At 37.7% G+C, this 26122-nt stretch overlaps 1 long non-coding RNA gene across 1 annotated transcript in view; it reads right to left on the minus strand.

Moving 5' to 3' along the window:
- Window positions 1-724: 724 nt before the first annotated feature.
- Window positions 725-26122, minus strand: part of LOC127483414 (uncharacterized) — a 133658-nt gene continuing 108260 nt past the window's right edge. Inside the window, exon 4 of the long non-coding RNA XR_007909584.2 lies at window positions 725-885. This is a non-coding gene — a long non-coding RNA (uncharacterized lncRNA). The remainder of the gene's footprint in view (window positions 886-26122) is intronic.

A 26122-nucleotide genomic window follows, 5' to 3' on the forward strand; every position in this document is an offset into this window, starting at 1 on the left:
GAAAAAAGTGATTTTTTTTCCTATCTTTTCTTCGCTGAACAGAGAGGGTGGGAAAGGAATAAAAGACATAGAGCAGAGAATAATAGTCCATTTTCTGCATTCTACAGATCAGCATATATTCTATGCCTGAGCCTACCTCACATTTAACATTAGAGCTTTATGACACAGGAAATAGGTCACTGTTTGGGGAATTCATAGGCTGAGATACAATATTCTGACAGTATATACTACCTGGACCTTTATCATAATAACATCAGCAGAAACACTTTAAGTTATGACATTTGAAGGATTTTTACAAACTATAGAATGCACAAATCATGATCATAATACTAGAATTGCACAAAAGAAACCAATATCATGTTGAGAAGACAAAATTCTAACCACACTTAAATCTGGGGGTTCTAATATATATATATCACTTTATAAATTTGCTTTAAAGAGAGAGTGAAAACTAAGTTTTGATGATGCAGTAATAATTCTAATAAGGAGCCAGCACACATGGCTACATCAGTAAATTCCACACGTAAAGTATCTCTAAATGGAGTATTTCATGATATTCAGTAAGAATGTCTGCATTTCAGCAGAATAATAGAATTCCTTCTCCTAGATAATCAAATCTGTTGATTCATAAGTTTCTCAGATTGTAGTATGTTTCCGGATTAGAGGAGGAGGAGTATGCGCTCCTTTACAGGAATGATGTTGACAAAACCAGAAACACTCTGTGTTTAAAACGATATCCTTTTATAGCTCCATATCACTTGCATTTGTCTGGGTGTACAGCTGATATTCCACAAGTTTGGTGAAGGAATGAATGGCATTTAATCCTCATCTGTAGCTCTCTCACGCTACAAGAATGCTGGATGTATGACAGAAGGTTGAAATGTCCTGAAAACAAATAGTAGATGAGAATTCGAACAGCGGGTTTTTTAAAACGACTGATGACAAAGCAATTTATAATTTCAGAGTAGATGTACAAGGATAGTTATAATGTAAAAGCGTAAAAGCACATAAATGACTTCAGATATAATACAGTCTTTGATTTAAAAAAATATTGTCGCTAGGGAATAAATTTGAAAATCTCTCTTCTGGTCTTGTGATATGACTTACCAGTATCTCAAACCTAGAAAATTTATTTAAATTTTCCATATTTTATAAAGCCTGTTGTAAGATGTAGACAGAGTAATGCTGTGTAACAATGTGAAAATTGTCTGAAAAGTCTGAAAAAACGAAAATATTATTTCTACCATCAAAATGAATTACTACTCCTTTTACTATTAAATATACTTTTGTACTTGGTGGCAATTACAGATTCTTATGTTTTAGTAATATAGAAGCAAGGGACCGGTGCTGTGGCCCAGCAGGTTAATGCCCTGGCCTGAAGTGCCAGCCTACCACATGGTGCCAGTTCTAGACCTGGCTGCTTCACTTCTGATCCAGCTCTCTGCTATGGCCTGGGAAAGCAGTAGAAGATGGCACAGGTCCTTGGGCCCCTGCACTCGCATGGGAGACCGGCAATTAGCTCCTGGCTTCAGATCTGTGCAGCTCCGGCCATTGCGGCCAATTGGGGAGTGAACCACTGAATGAAAGACTCTCACTCACTCTCTCTCTACCCCCCTTTCCCTCCCTCCCTCTCCTCTGTCTGTGTAACTCTTTCAAATGAATAAATCAATCTTAAAAAATAAAGTACTACAGAAACACAAGATTACTAATGTAAATAATTCTATCTGACCTTAATTCAAGTGAAAATCAATAAAATTTACATTATACAAAGGACTTAAAGATTTCATCAATTACAATTCTGTAAGTGTAGCAAAACTATTCCGAGACACTCTTTATTGAAGACACTCTATACTGAAGTCTCATATCTTTTTTTTTTAAGGTTTATCTGAAAGAGTTACAGAGCGAGGTAGAGACGGAGAGAGAGGTCTTCTATCCTCTGGTTCACTTCCCAGATGGCCACAACAACCAGAGCTGCACCGATCTGAAGCCAGGAGCCAGGAGCTTCTTCCGGGTCTCCCACACAGATGCAGGGGCCCAAGGACGTGGGCCATCTTCCACTGCTATACCAGGTCATATCAGAGAGCTAGACGGGAAGTGGAGCAGCTGGGCCTCAAACCGGCACCCATATGGGATGCTGACGCTTCAGGCCACGGCTTTAACCCACTGTGCCACAGCGCTGGCCCCTCATATCATTTAAGTAGAAGAATCATTAAACAATAAGTCAATCAGGTATCACTACAGAAATGATAACATCTATAATCTGGGCTAACTATTTTCCTATTTGCTCCCATGGCATTCTTTAGGAACCACACAACATTGCATTGAATGTATTGTATTTCCCTGTGAATAGATATTAGTGTCACTTCCAATATGTGCCATTAAAAGTAATGCTAGTCCTAGTTTTGCAAATGCAACTCTGAGCACTTATCAAAACATTTTGTAGGTTAATTTTCTAGGTTCATTGCAAAATATCATTCATATTTATAGTTAGATAAATAATTATAGTATCCTTATCAATTTCAAATAACTTCCTTTAGATAAAATACTTAAAAGGATAAATAAATATTCTAAGCCACAGAAGTATAAAGAACAAAATGAGAATTCAGATCAAACACTCTGAAATGTTGGTCGTTCTTACTTATTCTCCAACCCCACGTCTTCGGGTAGGCATCTGCCCGAGCAGTTACACTGCTGAGGTGCCTGCAGCCCCTATCAGATACCTGGTTCAAGGGCTGGCTCTGCTCCCCTTTCCAGCTTCCTGCTACTGCACCCTCTGTGAGTCAGCAGGTGACGGCTCACATAGTTAGATCCCTCGTAGCCATGTGGAGGACCTGGATGGAGTTCCAGTTACCTGGCTCAGCCTGGCCTGGCTATGGGTATTGTGGGCAATTTGAGAGTTAACCAGCAGATGGAAGATCTCTCTCTCTCTGCCTTTAAAATAAATATTTAAACAAATATTCTTGAAACCCTCAACTTTCTAGTACTCCGTAGTGTCCCTGAGAAATCTACCCGCTAATCTCATGAGGCCTCCCTGTGGGGATGATCTCCTGTAAGGAAACCAAGTGCTACTCCCTGAGCTCTCATTTAATTTTATCTCAAGTGTAATCAATGATAGCAATAAATGGTAATAAAAATGTGGACTGCAAGCATCTGATATTTTAAGTATTACAGGCACATAATTGGAAATGAGAATATGTGACACTCCTGTGTGTCTAAGAAAAAATAAATAAAAAGAACACTGGTGTCATGTCTGCTTTGCCATACCAGCAGCCCTGCACTGAAACCTAACTGCCCTTGTTCAATATTTTCAGTGAAGACGTAAAATGCTCTCGCGATGTCATCCCTCGTCCTCAGAATAGTGTTTGCATTACATCTGTTAACATCCACTGGGACAAAAGAGAACTGAAACTTAGAAGTGTCCATTTGTCCCAACACCCAAAGTCACCCGAAGCTGTTACCACCACATAAATTTAATATGAATATATTTGCTTCCATTTATCACACATGGATAAGTTGATTTCCTGTCATAATAAAGGTTTTTAGATTAGGCCTATAGAGAGAAACTGAGAAGTGGCATTGCTATTTAGAGGTAATATGACCGAAATGACTTAAAGTGATTGGGTGCTGTTTTTAATACCATACAGCATGGGCTGGTCAGCTGCAGTGGATGCCACAGAATACCAAAGGTAGGAGACACAGAATTTTAGTGTTTGGGTGTTAAATGAGCTACTCAGTTCTGGGGTGATCTCAACAAGACAACTTACTGACTAAGAAAAGTGTTGGAGGGGCCAGCGCTGTGGCATAGTAAATAAAGCTACCACCTGCACTTCCAGCATCTCATATGGGTGCTGGTTCAAGTCTCAGTTGCTCCACTTCCCATCCAGCTCTCTGATATGGCTTGGGAAAGCAGTAGAAGATGGCCCAAGTGCTTGGATCCCTGTACCCTCATGGGAGACCCAGAAAAAGCTCTTGGCTCCTGGCTTCAGATTGGTGCAGCTCCGGCCATTGTGGCCATCTGGGGAGTGAACCAGCAGATGGAAGACTTCTCTCTCTCTGTAACTCTGCCTTTCAATAAATAAATAAATCTTAAAAAAAAAAAAAAGAAAGAAAAATGTTGGGCAGCAGTTACAAATCCTGGGATGTAAGATGCTCATATCCCATATTGGAGTAAGAGACCAGAGTGTTCATCTCCAGCTCCTGACTCCAGCTGCTTGTTCACGCAGTAGTGGCCATGATTCAGCCAAGAGACCTGGATTGCATTCCACGCTCCTGGCTCCAGCCCAGCCCCAGCCTGGTCACTGCAGGCATTTGACAAGAGAACCGGAGCAGCAGATGGGAACTCCATCTGCCTGTCTGTGCATATCTCTGTCTCTCAGATAAAACTTACAAAGAAGTCCAAATTAGGCACAATATTGTGATTACAATGTTAAGAAGGAGTTGATATAACTTAAGTCATCTTGTGCATTTCAATTTATTTGAAAAGTATGTTGCGATGATTTAAGATGGAATTAGACCAGAGAAGTGTTGGGGGAAAAGCCTGTTAACTTTTCCCATGTTTTATTTTATTTCTCAACTAATGTCCTATGCATTTATCTAATAATCTAAAATATGTTATTTTCTGGGTATTTGGAAAAATCGAGTTAAAATAAAGTTCAAATTGAATGATAAAATGATACATACAATTTCATTTAAATATAGAATATGTAGAATCACCTTACATAAAAGAATCTACATTGCTTTCATAATCTATTTTCACTTGTATTATTTTTAATTGAAATATCTCCTGATAAAAGTCATAATTCAAGTCTTCTTTCAGGATGCAGAAATAGTAGTTTTCTCCTCACTCAGAAATCAGCACAAGTCATTTCCTTTGCATAAATGTGTGAATTCCCTTAGAGAAAGGCACATTAGAGAAGCGTGCAGCCTCTGATCACGCAGGGTACTGTCCTGCTCAGCTCCGCCAGGGGGGCCAGGGCTGAGCGATCTCTGGGGGGCTTCACACTGCAATGCATGTGCTGATCCCGCACCCAACTGTTGGCCTCCATTGCTGAACCTGCAGGCCCTGCAAACATTCTAGAATTTACCAGGCAATTTAAAACAGTACAGGGGTTGCCTATGATATTATTTTCTTACTAAAAAGTGTTGTGATTTTTATTAACAAATTTGTTTTGTTTTGTTTTGTTTTGTTTTTTAATGACAGCAAAGACTTTCAGGATGTCCTCTTTACATTTGTTTTAGGAGTACCATCTTAGGAGAGCCCTGCTGTGTGGGGGAAGGAGCAAGGTGGAAACCAGGGATCCACTCCAGAGACCACGGCTTCTGATCCAGAGGACGGGTAACTGTTTTCTACCAAGGGCCACTTGGCTATTGATGACATCATTTGTGGACCATTCTACCTTATCACATTAATTATTGGATTGCTATAGTTTATTTTGAATGTTGAATCCCCTGCAGGTGTCTTGGCATGGAATGTTTTCAGGGGCTCTATTAGACCTGTGGGCCAGATGTTCCCCTACCCCCAGGACACTTTCACCAGACGCTAGTACTGCGGGCACTTAGGTGCATTTCAGATATCCTTTAAGTAAATGCGACACCAACAGAACTGGATAACGGGCTGTATATGGAGTGTGAGAACAGAACAGGCATCACAACCTCTTTAAGCTTCTATGTGCATTTCCTCACTCTATCAGTTATAATAATTAAAATTACTGGGTCTGCTTTTTTCCTTGAATGTTGATTTAAAAAAAAAAACCTGTGCCACGTAAATGTCATTAAATATACATAAAAATACTGTTCCGTCTGTACCTTACTATATATCATTCTATTTAGTTACTTTATATCTACTTGCTGTGTTTAAGCTTCAGACGGCCCTATGGTATAGAAAATTATAGTACCCCAATTTAGGATTGGGGAAACAGGGCACAGTCACCTAGTGACTTGTGCAATGCTGTTCAGTCATTAAATGCTTGGGTTAGTACCCTGGTACTTGGACTCCAAATCCAGGCTCTTTAATATTTCCTGCTCCCCCACTATGTCTTATTATATAAGTATTTGCCAACTAGCGAAAAGAGGGACATCAAAAACATAATTCTAAAAATAGCATCTTAATGTCATGTCAAAAAAACAAATCCAATAATTAGCATACAATTCAAGAATATATCTTGATTCACTTAAACCTCAATGATCTTTCATTTTTAATTCCAAAGAAAAATATAAAAATTTGACATTTAAAAAAATTTTATTCCTATATTTACTTGTTTGTTTCTTTGCTGTACACCAAAGATTCTTTATGTGCTTAATTGTTTTACATTAATATTTTAAAGTTCCATATCAATGTAAAAATCGACTCTGTTTTATGTCTCAAAAACTTACACTGATGATTTCCACTGCCACACCCCTGTTATTGTGGGTGGAACAGATGCTATAGCTATGATCCAGCAGAAACACTGAGAAATGATCCACGGGTGATACCAAGAAAAACCTAATAAAATGGGAATGGGTTTCCCTGGAGCAAGTATGGCCACATAATACAGAAGGATAAAGGGGCAAAAAACTTGAATCCCTTCTGCAAGTGTGATTTGGGTAGGCCCATAAGCTCCTGAGGCTGGGGAAACTTGCTTTACACAGTGGCTTTTAAAAACAGAGGGACCAGCATTGTGGTGGAGTGGGTAAAGCCATTGCCTGCAACACTGGCATTCTACATGGGCGCTCCACCTCCTATCCAGCTCCTAGCTGATGGGCCTGGGAAAGCAGTGGAGGATGGTCCAAGAACTTAGGCCCTTGAACCCACATGGGAGACCCAGAAGAAGCACCTGACTTCAGCCTGGCCCTACACAAGCTGTTGAGGCCACCATCTGTCTCTCCCCTTCTCTCTGTAACTCTGCCTTTCAAATAAATAAAACAAATCTTTAAAAAAAATAAGAAAGAGGCTCTCAATTTTAGGGTTAATAAATTTAATCTCCCTCACATTTTACTGTCCTGGGGAACAACAAATTGGGTTCAAGCTATCTAAATACAAATCAAATCACACTGACTTTTTTTTTCCAATATCAGTGTCATTTTTAGGAGCTAAATGAATTAAGTTCTAGTCAGTTCATCAATTGATTCTGAAAAAAATACTACCTGTGCCATACAGTTTTTACATTTAAATGAGATAGTAGTTATTCTATAAGATTATTCATTCATACTACTATAATTTAAAGTTAGCTGTTAATTTTACTGTTTATTGCTGTTAGTGGAATCTAATTATATTGGTTTCCACACTGATTATAATAATACTAGGAATAAGTGTGTGTCTGCATTGTTCTTGATTTCAATAATTCACATCATTTTATAATAGCTTAATTATTGTATGACTATATTATACATGCAACTATTTATATTTAACAAATATAAATATATATTTATATATATAAATATATTTAACTATGTTATATTTAACAAAGACTCAATCTAAACTGAATGCTGACTTTGGCCAAAGAATATGTTTATATCTAAAGATATTTCCTATTTTCACCTTTGACCTATTAGTATGGCAAACTCTAATAATATATTTCTGAAGGCTAACATGACTTCACAGGATACAATCATGCGTGCATGTCTTTGGGCCTTTTTTCTTAGGGCTGCTGGATTTGACTTGGTAATAGAGGGTGAGAGAAAAGTGTGCTGAGTGGGTGCAGCAGAGGCTTAGGAGGTTGGTTAAAACTGTATCAGAATAGCATCTCGACTTTAGGAATGTAAAATCCATTTAGAAGAGACGGAGCAAGGAGTTTATGTTAAGTTCACACCACTGTGCACTTTGGCTCTTCTATGATACATTGTTTTCTCTCCAGTTTTTGGACAGATGAACTTGCTTAGTTGTCAGAGAAATAAGAAGCAATTGGGAGAGGATTTCATAATGATCCTATTCTCTATCTGAAAGCTCTCTGTGCCTCTATTATTACTCCTGTTCTAAAATGTAGTTAAAAGTCTTTGCTACTGTGTAAAGAAATTAGGGTTCATAGGAGGACTGGTTTCTTCAAGGAATTTCCCTTTGCAATTAAACCATTTACCTTTCATATCATCTTTAAAAAATTTTTAACCTGTCTAGTGGAAAATTTCCAACTGGCATCAAATATATTAAACTAAAATTCACTAAAACTATAACAAAATCAGCCACACTAAGAACACTAGGGGCCGGCGCCACGGCTCACTAGGCTAATCCTCCGCCTTGCAGCCCCGGCACACCAGGTTCTAGTCCCGGTCGGGGCGCCGGATTCTGTCCCAGTTGCCCCTCTTCCAGGCCAGCTCTCTGCTGTGGCCAGGGAGTGCAGTGGAGGTTGGCCCAAGTGCTTGGGCCCTGCACCCCGTGGGAGACCAGGAGAAGCACCTGGCTCCTGCCTTCGGATCAGCGCAGTGCGCCAGCCGCAGCGCACTGGCCATGGTGGCCATTGGAGGGTCAACCAACAGCAAAGGAAGACCTTTTTTTCTGTCTCTCTCTCTCTCACTGTCCACTCTGCCTGTCAAAAAAAAAAAAAAAAAAAAAAAAAAAAAAAAAAAAAAAAAAAAAAAAAACACTAGGATTCCTGTTTCTTTTTAATGTTACCATGTTCTCTTCTCCTGATCACCTCAATCTACTCCCAAAATTTCTAGGAAGGACTTCAAAAAGTCCATGGAAAAGTGAAAGTATAAGACATGTTTATTTAGGAATGAAAGCAATTTGAAACCCATACATACCCCTTTCAGAATATGAATTTTCCACGAGTTGTTGAAGACCCTTCATGTACAGAGACTTCAAGTTTTCTTTGCACCAAAATAAACTTATGTTTTTAATTACATTTTCCATGATCATTTGAAATCCTCTTGTATTTACTCTCTAATATGCTTGATCCACAGTCTTGCTAAAATTCGTTTATTTCCAAATTTTTTTTTCAAAATTTCTCCAAGTAAATAATTCTTTAAATCATAGTTTCCCCGGTATTTTCAGATCCAATGACAGACAATTTTCAATTTTGATTTCCTGAATTCTCAGCGACATTCAATGCAATTAGCTTCTTTTATTTCTTGAACAATTTGCTTTACGTGGTTTCCAGGAAATCACGTGTCTCCGCCTGCCTCATTCTTGGCTCCTGTCTTGTGTTTTTTTTCTTCTGTCCTCTTATTGATGCCTAAATGCTCTAGCATTCTAGACTCAATACCTGGAAGCATGCTCTTCCCCCAATTGCACCCCTTGATCTCGGGACTTCAAACATTATCCACTAAATATGGGCACATTTTCCACTGAAGCTTTAGATTCCTAAAGCTAACTTCCACCTTAGCAAGCCCATTTGAACATTAATATGTTCACAAACACAGCCGGCCCCCAAACCAAATCATGATTTCTCCCACTGTGCTCTAAGCAAATTAGCTCTTTATCCAGCCTACCCCTCCTAATGGAAGGCAAAAGGATTCATTTCATGGCTCAGGACTAAAACCTAAAGCCATTCTTGATTCCTCTCCTTTTCCTATCAGCCAGTCCTGTTGGTACCACTTACACTTACACACACCTAGCATGAGTTCGTTCTCGCTACCTCCAGTGAAACTGCTCCATGAGAAGTGATCAACCTTTCTCCTTGGAGCATTGCCACACCTCTGAAGCAGAGCCCGATCTCTCTCCTTGCAGAGTGTTTCCCTTACAGTATTTATTTATTCAAAGTACACATTATTTTATGCTATCCCCTATTCCTTCCAATGTTGCTAATCAAGCTGAGATCAAAATTCAAAGTCCTTATTAAATGTGAGTATTCCTTATTTCTTTTTCTCTATGTATCTGAGGGCAGAGTGAATGAAAATGTAAAGTGCAATCCTCTTTCATCCAAGAGAAAAGGCAAATTAAAATGGAATACATGTACAATTATTCCAACTTTGCTTATGAAATAGAGGATTTAAAACATTCACTACATTGGGTAAAATTACATTCAGAAGATACGGAAGATGTTCATTTTAATTTGTATTCCTCCCATGAAACACAGGTGGGTCACATTTTAAAAAGATTTTTAAATTTGCAGAACTTCACTTCAGAACTTATTTAAATAAGGAATGTGTGCAGATTTAAGGTCTGATTTAACAAATAGTATATACATAAAAGCATCACACTCATGAAGAAAAGGAGGCATGTGTGGACAACTAACGAGTTTTTAACCTCAGGTTATGTGAAGTGTCAACAATACTAACTGTGACGAATAACTTGATTTCAATCCTGTATGTGCTGTGTGCTATGTGTGCTGTGTGAACTAGTCAAGCATTTAAAAATCTCTAGTCTCAGTTTTCTCATCTGTGCAAAAGAGAAATGATAGTGAGCCTAGTTAATATTTAATTTTTTAATTCAAGAGGAAGAGAAGGAGGGAAGGATGAAGGAAGAAGGAGAGAGGGAGATGAGGAGGGAGCTATAGATCCCACCCACTGGCCAACAAGGGCCAAGAGTGGGCTAGGGTGAAGCTGTGACCTGGGAACCCATCCAAGTCTCCCACAGGAATGGTAGGAAAACAATCACCTGAGCCATAACCTCTATTGTCCAAGGTTGGCACCAGCAGGAAACCAGAATCAGGAATTGGAGCCAGGGATCAAACCCAGGCACACATATATGGGACGCAGGCAGCCTATTCTGTTTCTAAACTGCTAGGCTAAACACTGACCCATTTTTTTTTTTTAGAACAAATATGTCAAGGTCAAGTTGGTGCTGTAGAGAATACTAAAGTATTATGCAGAACTGTAAACTCACTTTATGTAAAATTCTGTGAATCCCTTGATGAAAGTGAGATTTTGTCACACAGCAAAATGTATAAGCAAAAACACAGCTAGAAATGAGTCATTGACGAAAATGCTATAACCACTTAGCTCTGTTTCCAGAAAATGTTTTTCAATTTTTACAAGAAGAAAATTTTATAGTCTCATAGTCACTCACAAAAAAGAACATTGGTCATTCCCCTTTAAACATCTCATTTTTAAGCTGTCAAATGGGACAGAGTTCAATTCACAGTTGTTTTCCCACTAGGGCAGTTTCTTGGCTGAACTGAATAAGTATGTTGGACAGAGTTGGACTTTTAAAAATTAAAATGTCCTAAATTGTGCAGCAGAAAAGTTTTGGTAGGTGACTCCTGTAGAATTTAAACAGCATGGAAACCAACAAGCATTATTGTTTAAAAAAAATATTTACTTGGTTCAGAGTGAGTGATGGAGGAGGTAAGAGCACAGCTAGAGCAAAGAAAGAATTGATTGACATTCTGTCTTACATTTCGTTAAGGTGGTTTAAGAAATAGAAAACTCAGAAAGCTGAATGCCATGTTAGCAGCTTAAACGATGAGTTGGTTGTCGGAGGAGCAGGGGGTCAGCTGTCAGTAGACGCACACATATTTCTGTAATAAGCTCTATGAAAGACCTCGGAAACCAGCTGTGTCAGCAAGACACACAGAAAAACGGGGAGACAGAGACTTTGATAGCTTCAGTTTCTTTTATGAAATGTGAAGCAGCAGTATTAAGAGCCTAAGAAACAGAAAGACAAATAATGATTGTTCTTCCTACAACCTGCAAACCCTGAACTGAACAAGGTATTTTTTCTTTTTTAAAGAGCTAAGCAGATAGAGGCAATTCAAGTATACACATTGTATTTTAGTTTCAATTCATATTTGTAAGTGATACATTGACTCTGACAACTGTACCAACTAAAAACAAGTCTCTAATTTCCCCATTAATCAATAGTATCACGAAAAATTAGCTGGACTGATTAACAGTAGGGTTAAGAGGGCATCATAATCATTTATCTTACATTTGTGGAGGAGCATGTGAGATAATCAGCCAATGGATGCCATGGGTTCATTTTCTTTTACATGATGATATACATTGATGTTTGATGCTTCTTAAAACAACACTTGAAGGTAAGTCTGCTTGGATGGATTACTATGAAACTTCTAAACTTGGGGATAGTAACAGATATTTTGGTGTTATATATTATATTATTATATATATATTTGGTGTTATATATTATATATATATATTATATTTTGGAATAAATAGGAGTATCTTGTCTTGTACAGAATCTAGAGTTGCCCTCTTTCCTTCTTTATTAACCACTAGTGTCATTTATGTCATCTTCAAAAGTCTCCCGTACATAAATGCAAGCATCTACTTCCTAGGATTCCACTCCATGTTTTTTCATCACTAACAGCTGCACCCCCACAATGATCTCTGTTTTACAGATTCCTCTCTCTAATCACCATCTCCAATCACCTAATCTTCTCCTCATATCCGATCTCACTTGTATCAGCTAACAGCCTAGCTCCAACAATAATCCAATCTGCCATGATCTCTGGCATTTTGACTTACGCGTTCCATTCACAACTGTTCCTCTTCCTGTTCTTTTTACTTACCCTGGATTACATGGCTCATCTTTATTAGTGCATTGATTTTTCTAATAAAGGAATTAAACTCAGAATGGTTAAATATGTATCCCAAGTATTCACAGAATTGTAAATGAGTTTTTCTGACTCCCAAATTGTGACTCCATTTAACATTCCCACACACAGGATGACAAGCTCTGCTTAGATCAAAACTGGGCGTACACTTGAAATACCTGAGGTGGTTCTACATGTACACTGTAACCTTGTCCTCGTTCTTCCTCACACCCACTTCCTTGTGTTCACTTTCCAATATTTCTTGAAGTTGTTTTATTCATTTGAGAGGCAGAGTCACAGAAAGAGAGAGGGCTATCTTCCACTGCTTTCCCAGGCCATAGCAGAGAGTGGGATCAGAAGAGGAGGAGCTAGGACGTGAATTGGCACCACATAGGATGCAAGCACTGCAGGCAGAGGCTTAGCCTCCTACGCCACAGTGCCAGCCCCTTCTTGAAGTTCTTAAGTCTATTTTTTCAGCCCTCTTAGGATACCTAAAATAATCTAAAATAATAATAACACTCCTTTATAGTTGTTTTTCATAGACACAAAAGGTTGACTATCATCTCAAAGAACTCTAATGTCATATGAAACGTATACAATTAAAAAAGTTAAGCGCTCAAGAATTACTACCTGGGACAAATCCAGCTATTGTAAGTTTCGGAACATCATGCAGTATTCGGAATTAATCTTAAGAAAAATAATCAAACTTAAAAAACATAAAATTAATAGCAGGGCTTTGGAAGAACAGACAACATCAGCTCCATGGTTCCATCTCAGAGTGTTCAACAACTTCCAAGCACCACCTTTCACAGGTCCTCAATGATCTGGATGAACTCTGGATCTCTGTCTTTCAGTCTACAAGGAACTATGACTCAGAGCTTTCTGCAGCCTAAACTCGGGACCATTTCCAATCCACATTCTCAGTATATTCTGAACATTTAGTATCATATTCCTTTATGTATTGATGATTTTCTGATGTGCTTCTTAAATAGTTTCATGAAAAGGTTAATATCTAACATCTAAATAATATTCAAACCAAATGACTACATAATTCCTAAGTAGCAAAGCTATCAGGTTAGTACATTTATCTTAGGAAATAGGACTATGGGATTATTACACAGAAAATGCTGTGTCCCTATCTACCAAGTGAGTGATCCTGAGCCCATCATCTATTGGTAAGTCCCTTCCATGGTGGGGCAGTTACATATCTTGTACCTGTCCCTTATAATTTATTTTTCACACTACTATCCCAGCTGAGGCACTTGCCTGGATATAGGCAGTAACCTCATTGCTGATCTATTTCCACTTTCTTCCTTCAGTATTCCATTTTTTATCATCAAAATGATTTATTTAAAGGCTGTCTTATTCACTCAGAAACACAGCTTTAATATGACCCTGACTTTTTCAGCAACTGCTTATTAAATATTAAAATATTTACCTATTAAATGTTTACCATATGGATGATATGTCATGTTTTTTTAATTTATTCATTGCACCAAAATTACGAGGCAGATACTTTCAGTACTCTTATTTTACAGAGAAAACTGAGTTAGATGCAGCAACACGTGCAAGAGCCAGGAATTAAACAACGCCTGTGTTCCTTTCCAGATCTTGTGATCAACTATTGTGTTATATAGTGTAGGACTATGTAGCACTATATCTCATACTATCTCCCCATACTCACCTGCTACAGCACGGCATTTCAGTGCCAGTGGTGCCAGGTTGCTCTATTCCGTGCTCACCATCCCTGCTCTGCTTTGTCCATCTGCGGGATTTTACCCATCTGTGTCCTGGAGTCCTTATTATTCCTTCTGCTCCTACATGTTCTTAAGAGCCCACTACAAACTTCCCATGTCCCATAAGCCATTTCTTTCCTTTGCTGAAAGTAATGCCTCCTTTCCCTGAGCCATTTTAGCACTTTATTCTACACCAATGATCTATAACACTATTGTATCTTACATTTAAATTTTGCATTTAATTGAATATTACATTCCTCTTCTCTAGATCTTATGAGCTCCTAGAAGACAATTTTCGATTGATCTACCTATCTTTGAGTTAAGCATTCAGTGTTTTCTCTCTAGTAGAAGCTTACCTCTGTTGAATGAATAGGCCATAGTAGACAAATGCTTCACTTACTCTGCAAATCTTACCACATTAACTTTCACTGGACCAGCTCCAACTGATGCCCAATCTTTTCTATGGGCTTTTATGTCCATGTGCTTCTATAATTTAACTGTTGAGATCATCATTCTTTATGCATACATCCATGGAACAATAGTCATAATTTCTGGTATTTTACTAGTATTCCAGAGTGATTCATGCTACTTTCTAGCGTTATCACTTACTACTGGTGCAGACACAGCACCAGAGAGCCAGGCCCCAATGCAATGAAAATAATGCTGCTGCAGTCTAGGTACTGGTTTCATCATTACAGGGCTTCTGTGAACTTAGAAATTTTATGAATTGAACCTACTTTCTGATGGGGTGAGATGAAAATAATTAAAAAATAAAAATGGTAATATACATCATTATAAATGCAAGGTTACTTCCTACATTCTTCCTCCAACATGTCCTCATGAGAGGGGTATCATCCTAGATTTTACCCTGCTTCCTGGGTTTTGAGACTACAGTCATAAACAATATTTATTATTAAGCCATATTTAGTAGGTGATGGGAGATAATGGTGTTCTTACATATAGTACCTCCCATACTCTCATGGGTTCTGGGTCTTCTAGATGTGCTGAGAGTTAGTAATACATTGTATTAGCTTGGATCTAATCTAAAGCACATTAGATAAGGCTCTGTCAGCCTCAACTTCTTACCTCTTGGCAGATTTTTGAGCTCCAAGGCCAAACTGAAAACTCTAATTCAAACTTCAAAAATCATCGATCTGTCTTAAGCTTTCAATCATTTTCACCTCTAAGTTGTTTTCAAAACCCAGAACAAAATGTCTCTCTAATACCTAAATTCTAGCCAAGTCTTCAAGCAAATCTGAACAGCAGGCCCCATTCAAGATTCTAAATGTAATTCAAAGCAAAGCTGTGAGAGTAGCTCTTGAAACAGAGCCTTCTTTTGTTTAGCCCTTATATGTTATCATACGAATACTATCATTTGTATGGTATTTTTCAAAATTATGAGCAGTCAGAAAGCAATATTCTATGCCATATGCAGCTTTAAATATTCTTATAATGATGGATGTTACCATAACAAATGCAATAGAAATTGGTGAATATTAATGATTTCAGACTTTGATTATAAAAATAGAATCACATTTTGCATATTATCAATTCAAAATGTCATATTGTATCATATAACTGATTACTTAGTCTCAAAACCAGTAAATCAAGAGCTGAAATTAATATATTCCAGAACCAAAACCTTAATCTAAAATTTTAACTGCCTCATTTATACTGCTAAACATTGTTATTTTTACATTAGTATTTGGTCTAGTGTTTGGGATCTTTCACTCAAGGTAAACACAAAGTAAATACAATTTTCAAGAATAAGTTAAGGGTATTTCTTTATCTTAGATTTAGTGACTAGTAAATGGTGTTATGATGACCAAATAATATTTTTTACTTATTTTTAATTAGTTATCAGATTCAATGTGATATGTAGGTACAGTCTAGGAACATAATGATATTCCCTTCCTCCTGCCAATGCCAGCAACAGTAATATATAACATTGGTGAGAGACAGAATGATTCTGTGATTACTTGGCAGTCTCATTGCCTCACTGTCTGCATCTATTCTCTCTTATTTATAAAGTATCCACATTGAAAAGTGATATGCAAGACAGGTGTTTGGTGGAGTGGTTAACGTGTCACTTGGGATGCTCAGACCCCATTTGAAGAGCCTGGGTTTGAGTCCTAGCTGCATTTCCAATTCCTGCCAGCCCAGAATATTATATCCTGCAAAGCTCTCATTTGTGAATGAAGGTGAAATAAAGACCTTTCATAGCAAACAAAAATTGAAAGAATTTGTCGCCACTTGTCCAGCCCTACAAGAGATGTTTAAAGATGTGTTACACACAGAAACACAGAAACACGATCATCAACATGAAAGAAGGTAAAGGGAGAAAATATCTCAGTAAAAGATCACAGGAAGTTCAAAGCATATGTTAGATAATATCTTTGGGAAAATGGCAGGGCAAAGTTACTACTTATCAATAGTCAGATTGTACATTAATGGCCTCAACTCTCCAGTTAAAAGACACAGATTGGCTGAATGGGTTAAGGTACAAAACCCATCTTTTGCTGCTTACAAGAAACACATCTTTCCAACAAAGATGCATGCAGACTGAAAGTGAAAGTATGGAAAAGATATACCATGCCAACAGAAATGAAAAGAGTGGGCGTAGCCATCTTAATATCAGAAAAAATAAACTTTAACACAAAAACTGTTAAGAAAGACAAAGAGGGGCACTATATAATGATTAAGGGATCAATTCAACAGGAAGATATAATGATTATCAATGTATATACATCTAATTACAGGGCACTGGTTTATTTAAAAGATATTTTAAGGGACTTAAAGGGAGACTTAGATTCCAATACAATAGTACTGGGGGACTTCAATACTCCACTCTCAGAAATAGACATATCAACTCGACAGAAGATCAACAAGGAAACAGTAGATTTAAACGACACTATTGCCCAAACGGATCTAACCGATATCTACAGAATTTTTCACCCTACACAGAAAGAATTTACATTCTTCTCAGCAGTACATGGAACCTTCTCTAGGATTGACCACATACTAGGCCATAAAGCAAGTCTCAGCAAATTCAAAAGAATTAGAATCATAAGATGCAGCTTCTCAGACCACAGGGGAATGAAGTTGGAAATTAGCAACTCAGGAATCAATAAAGCATAAGCAAACACATGGAGATTGAACAACATGCTCCTGAATGAACAATGGGTCATAGAAGAAATCAAAAGAGAAATCAAAAACTTTCTGGAAGTAAATGAGGACAACAGCACAACATATCAAAACTTATGGGATACAGCAAAAGCAGTGTTAAGAGGAAAGTTTATATCAATAGGTGCCTATATCAAGAAATTGGAAAGGCACCAAATAGATGAGCTTTCAATTCACCTCAAGGATCTAGAAAACCTACAGCAAACCAGACCCAAATCTAGTAGGAGAAGAGAAATAATTAAAATCAGAGAAGAAATCAACAGGATTGAATCAAGAAAAACATTCCAAAAAATCAGCCAAACGAGGAGCTGGTTTTTTGAAAAAATAAACAAAATTGACATCCCATTGGCCCAACTAAGTAAAATCAATAAAATCAGAGATGAAAAAGGAAACGTAACAACAGACACCACAGAAATAAAAAGAATCATCAGAAATTACTACAAGGACTTGTATGCCAGCAAACAGGGAAATCTATTAGAAATGGATAGATTCCTGCACACATATAACTTACCTAAATTGAACCAGGAAGACACAGAAAAACTAAACAGACCCATAACTGAGTCAGAAATTGAAACAATATTAAAGGTCCTCCAACAAAGAAAAGCCCAGGACCAAATGGATTCACTGCTGAATTCTACCAGACATTTAAAGAAGAACTGACTCCAATTCTTCTCAAACTATTCAGAACAATCAAAAAGAGGGAATCCTTCCAAATTCTTTTTATGAAGCCACCATCACCTTAATTCCTAAGCCAGAAAAAGATGCAGCATTGAAAGAAAATTACAGACCAATATCCCTGATGAAAATAGATGCAAAAATCCTCAATAAAATTCTGAACAATAGAATGCAACAACACATCAGAAAGATCATCCACCCAGACCAAGTGGGATTTATCCCTGTTATGCAGGGATGGTTTAATGTGCACAAAACAATCAGTGTGATGCACCACATTAACAGACTGCAGAAAAAAAAAAAAACATATGATTATCGCAATAGATGCAGAGAATGCATTCGATAAAATTCAACACCCTTTCATGATGAAAACTCCTAGCAAACTGGGTATGGAAAGAACATTCCTCAATACAATCAAAGCAATTAATGAAAAACCCATGGCCAACATCCTATTGAATGGGGAAAAGTTGGAAGCATTTCCACTGAGATCTGGTACCAGACAGGGATGCCCACTCTCACCACTGCTATTCAATATAGTTCTGGAAGTTTTAGCCAGAGCTATTAGGCAAGAAAAAGAAATTAAAGGGATACAAATTGGGAAGGAAGAATTCAAACTATCCCTCTTTGCAGATGATATGATTCTTTATATAGGGGACCCAAAGAACTCTACTAAGAGACTATTGGAACTCATATAAGAGTTTGGCAATGTAGTAGGATATAAAATCAATGCACAAAAATCAACAGCCTTTGTACACAGGCAATGCCACCGCTGAGAAAGAACTACGAAGATCAATCCCATTCAAAATAGCCACAAAAACAATCAAATACCTTGGAATAAACTTAACCAAAGTCGTTAAAGATCTCTACGATTAGAATTACAAACTCTTAAAGAAATAAATAGAAGAGGATACCAAAAAATGGAAAAAAATTTAGATGCTCATGGATTAGAAAAATCAACATCATCAAAATGTCCATTCTCCCAAAAGCAATTTATAGATTCAATGCAATACCAATCAAAATACCAAAGACATTCTTCTCACATCTGGAAAAAATGAAATTCATAAGGAGACACAGGAGACTTCGAATAGCTAAAGCAATCTTGTACAACAAAAACAAAGCCGGAATCATCACAATACCAGGTTTCAGGGAAAACTACAGGGCAGTTATTATCAAAACAGCATGGTACTGGTACAGAAACAGATGGATAGACAAATGGAACAGAATTGAAACACCAGAAAGCTATCCAAACATCTGTAGCCAACTTATATTTGATCTAGGATCCAAAACCAATCCCTGGAGTAGGACAGTCTATTCAATAAATGGTGCTGGGAAAACTGGATTTCCACATTCAGAAGCATGAAACAAGACCCCTACTTTTCACTTTACACAAAAATCCACTCAACATGGATTAAAGACCTAAATCTATGACCCGACACCATCAAATTATTAGAGAATATTGGAGAAACCCTGCAAGATATAGGCACAGGCAAAGACTTCTTGGAAAAGACCCCAGAAGAACAGGCAGTCAAAGACAAAATTAACATTTGGGATTGCATCAAATTGAGAAGTTTCTGTACTGGAAAAGAAACAGGAAAGTGAAGAGGCAACCGATAGAATGGGAAAAAATATTTGCAAACGATGCTACAGATAAAGGATTAATAACCAGAATCTACAAAGAGATCAAGAAACTCCACAATATCAAAACAAACAACCCACTCAAAAGATGGGCCAAGCACCTCAACAGACATTTTTCAAAAGAAGAAATCCAAATGGCCAACAGACACATGAAAAAATGTTCAGGATCACTAGCCATCAGGGAAATGCAAATCAAAACCACAATGAGGTTTCACCTCACCCCAGTTAGAATGGCTCACATTCAGAAATCTACCAACAACAGATGCTGGCAAGGGTATGTGGAAAAAGGGACACTAATCCACTGTTGGTGGGAATGCAAACTGGTTAAACCTCTGGGGAAGTCAGTCTGGAGATTCCTCAGAAACCTAAATATAACCCTACCATTCAACCCAGGAATCCCACTCCTTGGAATTTACCCAAAGGAAACTAAATTGGCAAACAAAAAAGCTTTTTGCACCTTAATGTTTATTGCAGCTCAATTCACAATAACTAAGACCTGGAATCAACCCAAATGCCTATCAACAGTAGACTGGATAAAGAAATTATGGGACACATACTCTATAGAATACTATACAGCAGTGAAAAACAATGAAATCCAGTCATTTTCAACAAAATGGAGGAATCTGGAAAACATCATGCTGAGTGAAATAAGCCAGTCCCAGGGGGATAAATATCATATGTTCTCCCTGATCAGTGACAACTAACTGAGCATCAAAAAGGAAACCTGTTGAAGTGAAATGGACACTATGAGAAACAGTGACTTGATCAGCCCTTGCCATCACTGTTGATGTACAATTTAATACTTTACCCCTTTTAGCATTTTTTTGTTCTACTTAATACTATTGGTTGAGCTCTGTAATTAACACACAATTATTCTTAGGTTTTAAAATTTAACTGAAAAGTGATCTCTGTTAAATATAAGAGTGGGAATAAGAGAGGGAAGAGATGTACAATTTGGGACATGCTCAAATTGACTTGCCCCAAGTGGTGGAGTTATAAATGTGGCAGGGAATTCCAATACAATCCCATCAAGCTTGCATGTACCAATGCCATCTCACTAGTCCAAGTGATCAATTTCAGTTAACAATTGATCATACTGATAGGTCTAAGAGTCAAAGAGATCAAATAAACAAGACTAGTGTCTGCAAATACTAACTGATAGAATCAAAAAGGGAGAGAACGATCCAACATGGGAAGCGAGATACACAGCAGACTCATAGAATGGTAGATGTCCTAAACAGCACTCTGGCCTCAGAATCAGCCCTTAAGGCATTTGGATCTGCCTGAAGAGCCCATGAGAGTATTTTAGGCATGGAAAGCCAAGACAATCTGGCAAGAAAAAAAAAAAAAAAAAAAAAAACACCACCAACACAAAACAAAACAAAACACCTAAATGAAAGATCTCTGTGAGTGAGATCCCAGTAGAAAGAATGGGCTACCAAAGAAGGAGGTACCTTTCTCTGGATGGAGGAGAGAACTTCCACTTTGACTATGACCCTGTCGGAATAAGATCAAAGTTGGCGAGCTCAGGGGGCTTCCATGGCCTTGGCAACTCATGACTAGAGCCTGAAGATTGCTGATGCTTTAAACAAGAGTGTCAAATTGTTAAATCAACAACAGGAGTCACTGTGCACTTACTCCTCATGTGGGATCTCTGTCCTTAACGTGTAGTTCAATGTGAGTTAATGATATGACTAGTGTTCATATAGTATTTTGCAGTTTGTGTTCTGTGTGGGGGCAAACTGATGAAATCTTTACTTAATATATACTAAATTGATCTTCTGTATATAAAGATAATTGAAAATGAATCTTGAGGTGAATGGAATGGGAGAGGGAGCAGGAGTTGGGAGGGTTGCGGGTGGGAGGGAAGTTATGAGGGGGGAAAAGCCATTGTAATCCATAAACAGTACTTTGGAAATTTATATCTACTAAATAAAAGTTAAAAAAAAAAAGAAAAGCAACAAAAAAGCAAAAGGACCATAGTTCAGCAGGAACATAGCAAAGGCCCCAAACAACAACCAAATGAAAGGATTCGAAAGGCTCTAATATACAGTAAAAATACAGTCAGAAATCATTAAAACTACTGAAGTGTGTAACTCTTAGTAATTTGCCCAACAAAGATTCAAAATAAAGCTTGACAAAACACGCCAGTTCGAGTTCTGGCTTCTCCACTTCCGATCCAGCTCTCTGCTATGGCCTGCAAAAGCAGTGGAGGATAGCCCAAGTCCTCGGGCCCCTGCACCCACGTGGGAGACCCGGAAGAAGTTCCTGGCTCCTGGCTTCGGATCGGTGCAGCTCTGGCCTTGCAGACAATTGGGAGTGAACCAGCGGATGGAAGACCTCTCTCTTTCTCTCTCCCTCTCTTCTCTGTGTAACTCTGACTTTCAAATATATAAATCTTTTAAAAAAGCCACTATACTTGCAACAAAATAGCAATAATCTATGATATACCTAATCATTTCTTGTTTAATTACTTTATCTTGATATCTTCCAATATCGGAAACCCATACTCATGGCAACTCCATAGTTTTCCTTCTCAAAACTCTTCTCTTTCTAGCATTTCCTCTCTGTGTGAACAGCAGTTCACTACCCAGTTGTGTGAACTAAAAAGAATTTTTCCCTGACCTCCACCTTAACATGCAGGTCTAATCCATCAAAACTCCCCATATATTTTACCTCTTGTTAATGTCATACACCTTTACTTCCTGAAATATTTATTCCCAATGTCTTACACTGGGATTACCTCATTTCTTTCAATGCTTTAAAGTCTCACCCCCTTAGCCATTCCATTGCCTTCATTCCAATGTTTTGCAACATGGAATCCAGATAAGTATTTGCAAAACGTAAATTTGATCCTGCAGCCAGCACATCCCCACCCCAACACAGTACTCTTAGTAGACCATATTGCCAGTCTCTTGTCCTTGCTCTCTCTGCTGGACCCATCAGCCTTCCCTCAGCTTTTTTCATCCATGCCCACCTCCCTCAAGGTCTATGCAAATGCTGCTTCCTCCATTGGAATAGGATCTGCTCCTAGCCTCCCTTGTTCTTTTCATCTCTTCAAGGTGTGCCCATCCATTTCTCTGTCTGCCACCACCAGGTTTACCTCAAGCCACTCAGCTTCCTGCTATCACAGGGCAGTGTAATGATCCCTTAGACCACATGTTCAAGGTGAATGGCATTATGTACTGGTGAAGTTTTTATTTCATTTCCTTCCTTATAAGACTACAAACATCACGAAAGTCAGAACTGTGTCAATTTTTGGTTAACATGGTGCCTCGAGTGCTCAGTGACAAAATGTGGTGTGCGGTGCAGAGACGATACTCAAAAATCTCTAGTAGGGAGGAGGCAATGCGAACACACAAGAAAAAGACCAGGTTATTGACTCTCCCTGTGCTTTAAAGTCCTGTCTGCAATTCTTTGCTCTTTTTCACTTGTTCTTTACAGGTCAGCTCACCAAAATGATGATGAACTTCTTTTCTAAAATGCCCAGTGCAGGGAGATCTAAAAATCAAAGTATTTAAATACTTACTAACAATGCTATAATGTTTGTATAATCAAATATATAGCTTTGTTTTTCTTAATGTTTCCACCTCCAAACTCTGGCTACAAGAATATGACTCCTCTATGAGGATATTAGTCTACTTTTTGCAGGAAATAAGATATTACTTTTCTTTTGATAACTAATTTATATTGTCAACAAAATAAAATGCGGTTTATTTAAAAACATATTTGAATTTTAGTTCATTAAAGATTATGTATTAAAGTAAGAATGTCATGGCTAAATAAATTTTATAAGTCTAAATCATCTAACTTTCTGAAGAAGAGATAAATAATCCATTTATTGTGTTGCCAAAACCAACTAGTGGATAGGAAGGACTCTCTGAGATATAGATTAAAGGTGTTTAGTGCAGAGGGGTAAACGAACAATCAGTGCTTCTCCTACTTTCTCTTCTTACTAAAACAGGATGGTTCCCCCTGGTGTAGTTTCTGGCAAATCTTTGCTTCTGGTCCAGTTTTACATGACTTCAGCAGCAAAGCTGGTACAACCTCCCTGAGGAGACATCTTCCTTTAATTTAATAGGTTTCTTTATTAGCATTCTTCTCCCTGTTGGTCAGCCATTGTATGCATTCATTACTTGATTCCTTTTCATTACATAATGTTATTATCCAGGAAGAAAATGTGAAAGTTCTAATTCATAATGTACATGACAAAAAGTAATAGATTATTATTAGCAGCATAATTATTATTGGGAAATATTCTAAATGAATGGTATAGATTTACTTTACTCAAACACTCTATGCTAATACTGTGTTTTTCTCTTCATATACAGTGCAGCAAATATTAAAGATATTGAGTAAAAAAATCATTGAATTCTCTTACAGAGATATAAGAGTGAAGTTGAATACCCCAAAGAATGAATGAAATGTTAGCAAATACTAACATGTAAACAACACAAGCTTAGAAATAATCAACTTAATTAGAGAAACCTAATGTTTCATCATTTTATTAAGATAGTATTCTATCCATTTTCCTGACCATCTAGTTAGTATTCTCCTGAAATGCATTTATTAACTGACTCCTTTGAGCAGAATAGAATTAGAATTATGGATTTATCACAAAACTGTGAACTATAATCAAAAGCATGACCATAAACTAATATGTTTTTCCATTCATTGCACTGCATTTAAATATCAATCCAATAGAACTTTGCCTGAAACAAAAATAAGAGTCTCCCTTTACCACAGGACATAAAACTGATTATAGATAATGATTTTGGTCAGTGGAAGAGTGGAGTAGCAGACTAAGAAACAAAATGTTAGAAACCTGAAATGCAATTGATTTATGATCAATATAACTTTAAATAATAGAACAGCATACCTTTGCAAGTGCTTTAGAGGAACTGAAATGGGATAAAGGGATATTAAGAACAGAAAACCAAGTAGTAATAGAATCTGACTGAAAGCATACAGTTTTTATAGTTATACTTATAAAGAACAGTTTTTACATGTGTTTTCACATACAGTTTATAAAGTATATCTGAGTTCGTTTTACCAAGGTACATAACACCAATTATAATTACAAGAACGTGGTTGGAAAATAGGTTCTGACAATTTGTTAATCATCTTCGTAAACCTCTGTCACATACACAGTAAAAAAATTATCCTTTCAACTCTTATCACAGTGCTGTGCCCCAAATTATAATGACTTTGATCAAAACTGTCCTTTAACTTGAAACTGAAATGCAATTATCATCAAGCGGTCATATAAGATGATATAGTAGAAATCTGAATTTATGTTTGCAGAAAATTCTATAAAAAGCAACCTAAAAGGGTAAGGTGTCCTTGTATGAAGTGGCTAGTTGAATTTAATAATTTTGACCTCTAATCAACAATGTTGAAGTATTATAGGCAAAGTAAAATTGTCAAGATGCTAAAATTCATGCTAAATGCCAGCTTTATGAGAATATTTTGTCAAGCTCTTTGGGAATCAAACATTCCACAGTAACCATCAGGATGCCAAACTCTTCTAGATTTGAAATGAGTGAGAAATGCAGAGAGGAAAAATGACAGAGGCTTTCTCCAGCTCACTTAGTTACAGGTGCTTTATCACTAGATCAGAAACTCAACTTTGCATCTTCAAAGTCATTAAAAATGTAGTATGAAATATCACCGAGTAAACCGATTTTAAGTTGTTCAGAATCTCTCTCTTCACACATTCTGCTTACTGTGAAATTTAACGTTCCTATAAAGAACTGATTACTTACAATGGTGTTTCCTATGTGATGTAAAATTAAATCACGTATGTTTCAGCAAATGCTTTTCCAACCATTATGGTCTTTGAATCTGACCACATTGCTCCGGAGTAAGCATTTTCACACTAAGCCTATTTGTCAGCCAACACATATTTATTAAATACTTATTTAATTAAATACTTTCTTTGCTTTGATTTGTGATAGGCGCTGGACATTCAGTGGTAAAAGATACTGTCTCTGACTTCCTAGAGTTTATGGTATGGTTCAAAAGATGTGCATTCAAGAAATAACTATATGTTGTCAGATTTTTTTTTTTTTTAATTTTTGACAGGCAGAGTGGACAGTGAGAGAGAGAGACAGAGAGAGAAAGGTCTTCCTTTGCCATTGGTTCACCCTCCAATGGCCGCCGCTGCAGCCGGCGCACCGCGCTGATCCGATGGCAGGAGCCAGGAGCCAGGTGCTTTTTCCTGGTCTCCCATGGGGTGCAGGGCCCAAGCACCTGGGCCATCCTCCACTGCACTCCCTGGCCATAGCAGAGAGCTGGCCTGGAAGAGGGGCAACCGGGACAGAATCCGGCGCCCTGACCGGGACTAGAACCCGGTGTGCCGGCGCCGCAAGGTGGAGGATTAGCCTATTGAGCCACGTGGGAGGGACGGTATGGGGGGAAAGCCATTGTAATCCATAAGTCGTACTTTGGAAATTTATATGCATTAAATAAAAGTTTGAAAAAAAAAAG

This window comes from Oryctolagus cuniculus, chromosome 13 (assembly GCF_964237555.1).
Source record: "Oryctolagus cuniculus chromosome 13, mOryCun1.1, whole genome shotgun sequence".
NCBI classification, from domain to species: Eukaryota; Metazoa; Chordata; class Mammalia; order Lagomorpha; family Leporidae; genus Oryctolagus; species Oryctolagus cuniculus.